We start from the raw sequence: 12,091 nt of genomic DNA, 5'->3' as shown, positions 1-12,091 counted from the left end.
TACAGCCAGTATTCTGTTCTCCAGGCGGTATGCCCAGGAAAAGACTAATCATCTGAAAGCGTTGGCCATGGGAACAGATGCCCTGGTGTCACTTGATCAAAGAAAACAGAATTGTTAATGTACCGGAGCACTCTTGTTGAGGAAATGAGTCACTCCACAGAGCCTGGCTGCTGCAGCATCACACAGAAACTGCATAAAAACGCAAGGGCCACTCTCAAGTGGAGGAGAGCTGGGCAGATGGCCAGGAAAAGGTGCAGAGGGTGCCAGACTCCTAATAAAAGAATGGCTTCATAGTCAGTCCTCTCACTGTAACTGTCTCTTCTGCTTTCTCTTTTTAAAGCTATTTTTCCTATTGTAAATAATCCCATTAAATGAGGACCATTGTCTCTCTTTCCACACAAGAGGCCCATTCAGAGCCTTTAGCAGCAATGAAAGGGAAAAGTACACACAATCAAAAAGATGAGGGGTGTGGTGTGTTCCATGATGAGGGAAGCAGGAGGAGGGGGAAGGGAGGAGCTGGGTTGAGTAAGGAAAGGCCCAGTGTGTCAACCTGCCCAGCCATTTGGAAAATCTCTTGTGAAATCTCCCCACAGTTAATGCTGGTTACGGTGGCGGAGAGGGTTGTGTATAGAATTTTTACTTGGGGGGTTGGGAAGGGGGGGTTGCGCATAGAAGGGAAGATGGATTTAGGGTGCAAAGTCTTATACTTTCTAATATCTTTGAGAGTCAGACAAATAGGCAGGATAATGACTGATGCAAACAGAAGACCAGATTGAGTGACCAAACGAAAACATTTTCTGTAGCCTTTAGCACAAAGATACTATATAGTCAATTAGTGTTAGTTTTTCTGAGCAGCTTTAGAATGAACTTCTCTGTCATTACACAAGGTAGACATTTCATAAGATGGAAAATCAGCTCATCTTAAAAAAAAAAAGATATTTTAAAAGGCTAATGAGAAAGTCTGAAGTCCTTTTAGGAGTTGATTCTTGACAATTCTTACAGTTATCATTTTAGAATCAGGCATCAATATCAGATTGGCCAATCACCGAATTTTTCCTTTAATTTTCAAAACACAATGGACACATTTCAAGGAGAGGAAAGAATGAGCTCAGGCATCAGCAGAGCATGTTGGCTTAAACAGAAGACCCTGGAAACAGACTGCATGGGTTCAGATTAGCTGTATCATTCATTAATGTGTAACCTTGAGGAAGTTACTAGACTTCTCTGTGCCTCTGTTTCTCCTACATAATTTGGAAATAGTAATTCAAAGTACCATGGAAGATTGTTGTGAAGATTCAATGGGTTAACAGAGGTGAAGTACTTAGAAGAGTAGCTGGCACATCATTAGTGCTCAATGAATGCTTGGGTGTTATTATCAAAGAATCACTGTCAACTGGGGAGCCAGCATCTCACCATACATTGTCACCTAAGATAATCCATGAATAGATAAGACATAAGTTTCTCCCTTTTACATATGGCACCATTAACGACTACGATTTTGTTCAGAACAAAATTGCAAATTGTACCTGTGTACTCTGTAACCTTGAAGCATTTGAATGTAACTTGTCACCCAAGGTGAAAACAAAGGTGCCAGTCATGAAATCTTTATTCACTCTTGCTGCTGTTTAACTAGAGTTATCATAAAGAGACACTGAATCAGAATGGTCACCTCAGGCCCCATTTTTGGAAATTTTAGTAATATCTGATCAGTGACCTTGAGATGAAGTAAATGAGTGCTATTAAAAGGTCTGTGAATCATATACCATTATTCTCTGACTTTCACCCCAAAATCACCAAGCCAAGCTGAAAGACTATTCTTTGCTGACATCCTTAAGATTATGAATTATGCTTTAGTGACTTTTTCTCTTTGAAAGTCATCCTTTCTTATATTTTTAATGTACTTTCCCTATGTACAAATGTTTCTCAGGCCATGGTGAACCTCATTAGTCATGAGATTGAACACTACATGGATGTCACTTATTGAGGCTGCTTTCTGTCTGAGAAGATCTATATATACCACTGTGGTCATGTCCTCATTGCTCAAGCTATCTCATGGGTGGTAGGGTTAACATGCTGTACTTGCTCACATATTTTTAGACTACCTGGAATGGAACAAACATATCAAATGTGTTAAACCCATCTAAATTATTACACATATAAAGTAAAAGCTTAAAAAAACTCAAAATATGGAAGCCTATAAAAATGCTTTAAATGTGGATAGGAAAAAAGGGTGAATCTCAGAGCAACAAGTTTTAAATAGTACAATGCTGCTCATTCAAATCCATTATTTGGAGAGAAGATGTGAATAAAAGCAATATTTAGTTCAATCCTATAATAGTGGCTTTCAATGAGAAAGATCCAGCCTTGGTTGTGCTTTGGAAGTTTGCAAGGCTAATTCGATTGCCTCAGTGACTGAGTGTGCTACTGGAATTTAGTGGGTGAGATCCAAGGTTGTTAAGGTCCTGCACTGGGTGGATGGTATGACAAAATGAAAAGTTGTTCTATATCCCTGATGACATTTTTTGTATTCTAGTGGACATCCATATATACAAAGATTTGGTAATGTGTTTGGCATGTTATTCCTACACCAGTTAGGGTTATTTCCCTCTTCCTGTCATAATATGCTAATAAATCTAGTCTGTTATTATGTTGCCTAATGCTAGTTTTTAGTTTAGTCTTTGCTTACATCTCTGTTCTTTCATTTTCTTGTGTAGCTTGACTGGAATGGCTTCTGATCTTTTTTACAGCTCTTAATCCAGAGTTAGTCATTTTAAGTGGGGGCAAAAAAAATCTAATTCATCATCACAACCTCTAGTATAGTCATGCCCAAGATTTTCCAAATTGAAATACCTATTATTTTATTATCAATTACTTTCTTTCTATTTCTCCTTTGTAAAGGACATTTTATTAAATATTTAAATTATATGTGGAGTCATACTTTATTTATGAATTTTCAATTTAAAATAGAAAGAACATACTTATATGCATATATTATACAATGTTTTATAAATTGTTATGTATGTTACATATACATTCTGAAATATGCTATATGTTTTGTTATATTTATATAAATATTTATAAGATATTAATATAAATATCATACAGTATAGGTTCATATATGTTATAGATACATATGTCATATAGGTATACATATTACATGTGCATGGTGTAAATAGTATTTGTCACATATGTTATATGCTTACTGACTCACTTAAACGTGTTACATATATGTATATATTTGTGCGCTATGTACACGTCTTATAATGCATAAGTATATACATACATGTCATATGCATGCCATGCCTGTTGCCCATATTTTACATATGTGTATGAGCTAACATCACAAATGTGTGTGCATGCACACATGTGCTGTACAGATATGTGACATAGATTTTAAATACATACATGTGTGTGCCTCATACATATACATGTTGATGGGTGTAAGTGCTTTGTACCTTCATGTAATCTATGTTTTCTATATTTATTTATCTTTTGTATAAGTAACATAAAAGGAAGAATATTTAGAACATATTTTTTTGTGATAAGAAGATACTCCCTGAGGATAAAGTAGCTGGAGAGGCACTGCTGTGATGTTTATTTAATCTCTCCCACAAATGGGCAGTGATGGATTTGCAACTTTTAGGAAATCCATTGTATTTTTAGGGTATATTTCAAAGGAGATTCAACAAGTCTAGAAATATTTGAGAAGAAGAAAACAGCAATTATATGAATGAGGTAATATAGTACTTACTGATTCATCAGCATTAACATGACCAAAGCCGTGTTGGAAACTAGAACATTCTAGCCAGTTTGCTTACATCCCATCTTTTCCCATTTGTAGGTCTGAGCCAGAGGCAAAAGGCCCAGAAATACCCATGACTCTCATTTGCATTTTCATATTTGCACATAATTCAATTTCCTATATCCAGCTAAGGCTAGCATTAGAAGCGCCCAAAGACACAGAAAAAGAGCAAGAGTTAGAGAAATTAGAGATATAAATTCATTGAAATGTACTGGAGGTGGAACAGGCCCAGAAGCCCTCATGGGAGTGCCAGCTCATACAGAGTCTGGCCCCCAATCTCCTCAGAAATTCTGTCAGTTGACAGACACCATGTGGATCTTCTACCTCCTTATCTTGGCATACAAGTCACTGCATTATCATATACAAGAAACTAATTCCTGTTCATAAGGCTTGATGCTAAGTGTGACTCAGATATTAGACCATCCAGTAGACCAGTAATGCTCCTCCATAAGTTAGCCCTGAGGTTGGTAATAAATTGTCCTCTTGGGCTTCATCTGGTAACAGAAAATAGAATTTCTAAGGTTGAAGAAGTCTTTGAGTCAAGTTGTAGCCTAGTCAAAGCTATAAGATACATTGAGGCCTAGACTTATTCTTTTGCCTTGGCTTTTTTTTAGGACAAGTAGAGATTTTTCTTCCCAAAAGCTTAGGGAGGGCTTGTAGATTGTATTCCACCCTCTAGTTGTCCTGGTTCTCAGAGGTATCCTTGCCTAGAGGTGAGCATTATTATTAATTTTAAGCAGGCTCTACATCCAGTGTGGAGCCCAACATAAGGTTTGAACTCACAACCTTGAGATCAAGACCTAAGCTGAGATCAAAAGTCAGACACTTAATCAACCGAGTGACCCAGGCACCCTGAGAAATATATTATTAAGAGCTGCTGAAGCTGGATGATTAATTATTAACCTAGAATGATCAAACCTTTAGAGGATGTCAATTCCTTAGATCACCCACATTTAGTCTTTCAGGCAATCAAATAGGTAATGAAGAGGACAAAGAGAAGAGATGCAGGAAAAGGTATCAACAAATTCTTTGATATTTTACTGAAAGCCTGAGATCCTATCCTTGTGAGCACATCATGAGCACTTTAAAGTCCTAGCATTGACCTGTGTCCATTGACCTGTGTCATCCCAACAGTTCCATGACTCTGCATTAGTCTAAATACTTTTCACAGGCAACTTTAACCCACTGGAAATGGCTGCCTGTAACTCAGCTGAGAAGGATTAGAAGCCTGACTCAGGCTGCGTAGAGGTGCACTTGTGTGTGCAAGAGTGTGTGGGTGTGTGCGCACATGTGTGCATGTGTGTTAACAGGGTACATAATGCATGATCCCTCAGAAACATTCCCATCCACTGGGGTAGAAAAGATTTGAGCTACAGAGTTTCTCTCTGTCTCCATTCAAAGCATCAGAATATCATTCTGACGAGATAGGAAGGGAAGGTGCTATCCTTATATATTATATATAAGGATACATACATCCTTCCCTTCCTTTTCTTTCACTCAAAGAGAGATTATAAATAAATAAAAAGGAAATACAATCCATCTTCTATCATGTGATCCTGTCTGACTGGATTGTAACTCTCAGTTACCTAGAGCTCTCCTGGTTAGCCTGGCAGTGTGTGCCTGTGGAAGACACTTTTGCCAGTGGTGGATGTAGCCAGGAGAACCACAGGTGGGGGCAGGGGGCTGATATTCCATGTGGTGAAAGCATGAACCCAGAGGAAAGGAAGGATACAGGTGGACTTTTAAGTATATATTTCCTCCTCCTGTTGTATGTTTTGTAGAAATTGTCTGTTAAAGTGTTTCTGCTCAAGAGAGAAGAGTAACAGAGACTGTGCCTTAATTAACTTTGTATCCAAAAACTTCCATGTAGTACCTGTCAACCTGTAGGTACTCACTCAATAAATAGTTCTTGTTTGAATGAACACATAAGTAGATGAGTGAATGTCACTGGGCCTCCATTTCTTCATCAGTAATCTGGGGACAACACCACCTCCCTCTGGGTTTCTGTGAGCATTTTGTATTATAATACACACAAAGTGCCAAACTCATAGAAGGTGCTCAATTGGATGCCCATCCAATGCCCCACAACTTAGGACCTGATGGAAACTAGGGATATGGTTGCACCCAGCCAAAGAAATATGCAGATTTCAGTGAAGTATTCATCAGGCGTCACTACTGTCTAGTACGACTTTAGGTTTTTGAGGACTTGTTTTTCCCCTGTGAACTAGGGACATATGTGATTTAAGTGAGTATGGTCATTGATGTTAGAATAAATGCCTATAAAGATTTTTTTTCACCATTTGTATGTGAATCTTTGTTTTTGCCTCTGGGTATCTTCATCTTCTCCAGTGGTACCTAGACACTCCAACATGACGCCCTATTTTCCATTTTCCATTCCAAGCCCACTTTTTACTCCTATCCATCCTTCCCTGCCCCAAGACTACATCAGTGGGCTCCCTTGCTGGCTTCCACTGATTGGATTCAGCCAACACAGGTGGGAGCAGGAGTGTGGCTCGGGATGGCACTGGCAGGGGACTGAAGGATCATAGGAGAATGGGAGGAACATCATGTTCAGGTGTTTGTACCCCAAATTATCTTCCTGCTGAATCATCCCAGGTTGACTATCTGTGTACACCAAAAGCTACAATGTCTGTCATACTGTCTTCTATGCAGGTCCTGATAACTCCTCACTCCTCTTTCCCATTCAGTTGAAGGTTGGTAATGGCTCCCTTGCTCCCACTTGGCCATGAGGGGCTGTGGTATCTCTGTTCCTCCTTTACTCTTTGTAAAGAGTCTGCATTAAATTAATCTCCATTGTAGCTTATGTGTGTCATCTTTTCCTGTTTTAATCCTAATGATAGAGTATCTTTGCTTCTAATCTTCTTTTTTAGATACTATTTTCTTTGTGAAATATATTATCAGTATAATGACTATGGTAGGCAGAGCAATGGTCCCCAAATGTGTCCAGCCCTAATCTACAGAATCTATGAACATGTTACCTTATAAGACAAAAAAGGCTTTGCAGATGCAGACACTGAGTTGAGGAGACAATGGGGATTACCTGGATTGGCCCACTATAACCACATAAGTCCTTAAAGAGCAAAGAACCTTTCCTGGTTGTGTTCAGAGGGAGATGTAAGTATGGAAAAAAAGATTGTAAATATACATTGCTAGCTTTGAAAATAGAGGAAGGAGGCCATGGGCCAAGGAATCAGGTGGCCCCTAGATGCTGGAAAGTGCAAGGGAATGTGTTCTCCCTTAGAGCCCTCAGAAAGGAGTATAGCTGTTGACACTTCGACTTGAGCCCAGAGACAACTATGTTGAACTTCTGACCTATAGAACTGTAAGATAATCAAGTTGTATTGTTAAGTTATTACTAAGTGTGTGATAATTCCCATGATTGCAACAGGAAACTAATAAAACAATATAAATATTCTTTGGGATCCAGTCCAAAGATCTTCTACTCACTCAGGAAATGATGATCACACAGGTACCTGGATAATACTAAGTACCACTAATGAAAGGGCCAAGAAAAAAATAATACGTACAAAATTTGAGAGACAGTAAGAAGCTCTTCTGTAGAAAAATGTTTCTCCTGCTGCTCATATATGAAACAGCACTATTATACAGTTAATTTTCATAAAGGTAATACTTGCTATTAAAAGGCAAATGCCTCTGAGAAAGTTGGTGCATTAACACTTACCAGTTATTAGCACCATAGAGAGAGGTCGATGAATGTATAAATGTAAACTATTACTGTTATTAATAAGACTCACTACAAGAGTAGTAAACATCTTTTTCAGAGAGGTAAATGCCTTGTCGTAGGTTCATGGAGGAATGTGATCAAAACATGCATGACTGGGACACCTGGGTGGCTCAGCAACTGAGCATCTGCCTTTGGTTCAGGGTGTGATCCTGGAGTCCTGGGATTGAGTCCCACATCGGTCTTCCTGCGTAGAGCCTGCTTCTCCCTCTGCCTGTGTCTCTGCCTGTGTCTCTGCCTGTGTCTCTCATGAATAAATAAATAAAATCTTTAAAAAAAAAACATGCATGACTGCATGTAGTGAATAGTCACGTCATCTTAGGGAAAATAGAACATGGTCATGGCAGAGGAAGATGAGGGATGAGGACAAAAGAGATTCCCAAGTTAGGAAAACTGAAAACCTAGATCCTGGGAGGTGGGTGAGGGATTAATTTAAAGAATAGAACACAAAAATGAGGATATTGGGGGGTCAGAAATAAAATACATTTGATTTCAAATTTTGTCTAGGTCTGTCCTTGACAAGGGCAATATCCCCCCTCTTTTTTTTTTAAGATTTTATTTATTTATTCTTGAGAGATACAGAGACAGAGGCAGAGAGAGAAATAGGCTTCCTGTGGGGAGCCCAATGTGGAATTTGATCCCAGGATCCCGGGATCACACCTTGAGCCAAAGGCAGACACTCAACCACTGAGCCACCCAGGTGTCTCGGGTAATATCTTCTTAATAGCCCATAAAACCCCCTCTGTTGCACCCACATCTTTCTGTGCTGTGTTTTCTTATTAGGCTTGATTTGACCCATTTATTCAACAACAAAAATTTACTATTATGTGCTTATCAATATGTGAAATGTGGACATTTTAGAAATAAAATGCAACATAGTCCCTACTCTCCAGATTTGCTCTAGCAGAGCAAAAAGCATGTGTGTCTGTAGTAAGGAGATAGAAAAAAAAAGGTGGGGGGGGGGTGGGGGGAGTTGAGGCAAGTAGTAGATTCACCCCCACTCACACTCATGCAGGAGGGAAAATCTGAACAGTAGAGTTCTGTTACCCATTAACCCTCTACTTGCAGTAACGTGGAGGTAAGAAGACAACATATACCAAATACTAGTCTTGAGAACGATGAGGGGAATCTGCTTTAAAAAGCAGGTTGGTGACAAAATTTGAAGGCCAACATTAAGATCTTTCAAGATTTTCAAATATGCTTCCCAACAGAGCATTCTAAACCATACCAGGCTCTCAATTCTATGTTCCACTATCATTTTCTAAGTCCACAAATATGATTCAGAATGCTGACTTTCTCGCAGCACTTGGTAAAGTTTTAATGGATAGATCAATGGATAAAAAGACTATAATCAAAAATTCTAATTAATATTAGGAACTACCGTAGATCAAGAAGACAGTGACTCTAAAAACTCATTTCATATTTTTGACCCTTTGTATATAATAACCTCTTGCTTTGATTTTTATGGAAAAATATTAATTCAGTGGGCTTACACAGACATTGCCATAGTCTGGTAAGTTCATGATGGACTCAGAAGCTTGGGAAGAATTTCAAGAGAACACCTAATCCCTCCTTTTTACAAAGCTGGAGCTAATAGACAATTATCTATCTGTAAGAATGTAAATAGACATTAGACTATAAAATAGAAAATTTCTATTGATGTTAATGTGGATCAAATTTGCTAGAGAATATGAGTACTTTTAAAACCAACACATTTGAGGACTAAATCTCATCTAGTGAAAGAGGGGGTAGGGTGAAAGAAGAATAAGAGAAGTGTTAAGAAAGATAGAAACAGGGGTGCCTGGCTGGCTCAGTCAGTGGAGCATGCAACTCTTGATCTCGGGGTTGTGAGTTCAGGCCCCATGTTGGGTATAGAGATTTACTTAAAAAATAACCAAAAATAAAATAAAATATATCCCCTAAATTTATTTTTATATATACACATAAAAATATAATATTTATGAATATTTATTTACACATGATAAATATTTATAAATATTATAAGTATGTATACATATAAGAAATATGCATTATATATATAAAAGAAAGATAACAAACCAAAAGTAAGTAGAGTGGGCAAAGTTATGACAAACCCTCAAATACTTACTTCCTTCTCTAATTTTCAGAGCTTCAAACCTTCTAAATATCATACATCAAATGAATGTCTCCTCATTGTGTTATTGGGGAACACACATTTCTTTCCATTATACTTCAGACGTTATTAATTAGTCTGGTGCAATGTTATTATAAACTGTTGTTGATTATCTGACTTTTCTGGGCATGTGAGTGATGCCAGAATGTCAGTTTTATATTAAAAAGATGTCGTTTGTGAAAACTAACTACAGAAATAAAGTATGTGTTTAATTAGGGCTTTAATCTTCACTGAGTTCATTTTTTAGAAAGGGGGTGGTGTCCTGGATGCCTATGGGCTTGATAATGTTTTCCTAAAATGGTTCGTATTCCTATAATAAGTATTAGTAAACATCCGTTTGTGTTAGTAATTAACTTTAATGGCTTGATATTATTTTACCTCTCTTGATTGTATGTTCCAGTCCAGATACTTATAAATGGTGCCATCTATATATTTTGCTGAGTTAAAAGAGAAAAAAAAAAAAGCCATATAGAACTGCCCATGTAGCAGACACCTTTGAGCTGCGAAGAGAAGGAAGAGAATTTAAAAAGTGAGAAGGAAAGAAAGGAAAGGAAACAAGACAAATAAAATCCCATCAGAGCCAGGGAGCTGGGAAAGGAGAAGAAGGCCACACAGTGTTGGACAGAGGCCAGAATCCACTAATACCAGGCCCTACGTGTGTAGAAGGGGGCTTCCAGGTCTCAGTGACTAAGGGCCATAGGCAGAGTGGTTGAGCCAGCCTAAAGCTTGAAGCTGGTTCTTTCTGTGGGGAGGGTGAAGGTAAAAGGAAATGTCAGAAAATTAAGCCCACTACTAAAGGTTGTTTTCTTTTACAGATTTCCAAGAAAAGCTTTTTTTTTTTTTTCCCCCTGGTTAGCAGGCCCCATTAATAATGAAAACCTATAGGGTACCTAGGTGGCTCAGTGGTTGAGTGTCTGTCTTCAGCTCAGGTCATGATCCCAGGGTCCTGGGATCGAATCCTGCATCAGGCTCCCCGCAGGAAGCCTGCTTCTCCCTCTGCCTATGTCTCTGCCTCTCTTTCTGTCTCTCATGAATAAATAAATAAATAAATAAAATCTTATTTTTTTTAAAAAAGTGATGAAAACATACTCTGTACTCGGTACACCCCCTTCGGCCTTCCATGGGTCAGGCCTGTGAGGTTTCCTTCTCTCTCTCTGCCATCCCTCACCTGAACACCCTCACCCATGGAAAGAGTGGGGTGGCTCCTACAGAGCAGGTCGCTGGTGCTAGGTAGAGATCCATTTCCCCTCCTGTGTGTATAAGAAGAGCCAAGAGAGTAGAAATAAAATCAAGCCTAGGGGGATGGGCCCTAGTGACTTAGAAGGGCTGAATGTGGCTGGTTTCAGAAAAACAAGTTCCTCTATCTTTTGTGAGAATAATCAGCAGGTATTAAAAAAAATAATCTCTTCCAAAATAGGTCAAATGTTGAAACGGTATAAAAAATTCTATTTTATTCATTTTCTTGTTCCACCCATGGTCCTGGAATGCTTGCTGACATCGCCCCACTTAGGGTTCAGATTCCAGAGAGTGCCCTTGAGTTCTAATGATAACTGTAATGATATTTTGTGGGTTCCCCACTGCTTAAACAAAGACAGAATTTATAATGCGCCTCAGAGCATCAAAAATGGATGTTAGAAAACATTAATATTACTATTTTTATCACTATTTAGTGAGCAGTGCTGGAAGATATTAATATTACCATGATCATTATTACGGTGAGATAACGAAGACGCGGAACTCCATGTGGCAAAGAGATTGTTGAGAGGGAAGAAAATGGATGAGCTTATTTTTCTCTAAGTTTTTAAAATCAGGCTCAACTGGAAAAATCATTGCAAGTGGCTAACAGAGTCAGGAGTCAGGGTAATTAAGTGGGTAAATGAGGCCTGTGTCATTTGAATTTATGCATTTTCCTTCATCCCTTTGTTTGCTCTGCCTTTCTCTTAGCTGGGTCTCCACCGAAATGTTGTTTATTCATGGAGGGCATGCCACAGTTTTTAATACTGGGGGGAAAATCTGAAACCCTTCATCCGACTGGCCAATGTGTAGACTGGAGAGAACACAAGGGGATCAAAGTGATATGAAGACAACAGGGGTTTCATTAAAATGTTCCGTACTCTGCCTGAGGACAGAGCAGTGAGAAAAGGGTGAAAAAAAAATCATCTAGCCCAAACAAGTTTAACTTAAAAAAAAAAGCAACGAACCACCTGTGGTCTCCTTGGAAACAGGCAAGCACACCCTCCAGCCACCTTTTAATGAAACCCCAGAGCCCCTTTATTAATTTATTAAAGAATCTATTTTCTGAAGATTCATAAACCACATATAACTCATATTCCAACACATCTCTACTATGCTAATAGAATGCGCGTCTATGAAT

At 38.6% G+C, this 12,091-nt stretch overlaps 1 long non-coding RNA gene across 12 annotated transcripts in view; it reads right to left on the bottom strand.

Moving 5' to 3' along the window:
• LOC106559576 overlaps positions 1 to 12,091 on the bottom strand; it is a 126,881-nt gene that overhangs the window by 59,952 nt on the left and 54,838 nt on the right. The window contains exon 6 of one of the 12 annotated variants that reach the window (XR_005367832.1): positions 10,096 to 10,217. The exons of the other annotated variants lie outside the window; for them this stretch is intronic. This is a non-coding gene — a long non-coding RNA (uncharacterized LOC106559576). The remainder of the gene's footprint in view (positions 1 to 10,095; positions 10,218 to 12,091) is intronic. 12 annotated transcript variants of the gene reach the window in all.

This window comes from Canis lupus, chromosome 12, assembly GCF_011100685.1.
Source record: "Canis lupus familiaris isolate Mischka breed German Shepherd chromosome 12, alternate assembly UU_Cfam_GSD_1.0, whole genome shotgun sequence".
Classification (NCBI taxonomy): Eukaryota; Metazoa; Chordata; class Mammalia; order Carnivora; family Canidae; genus Canis; species Canis lupus.
Note: the sequence above shows the minus strand (reverse complement) of the source record. Positions and strands in the feature narration are given on the sequence as shown.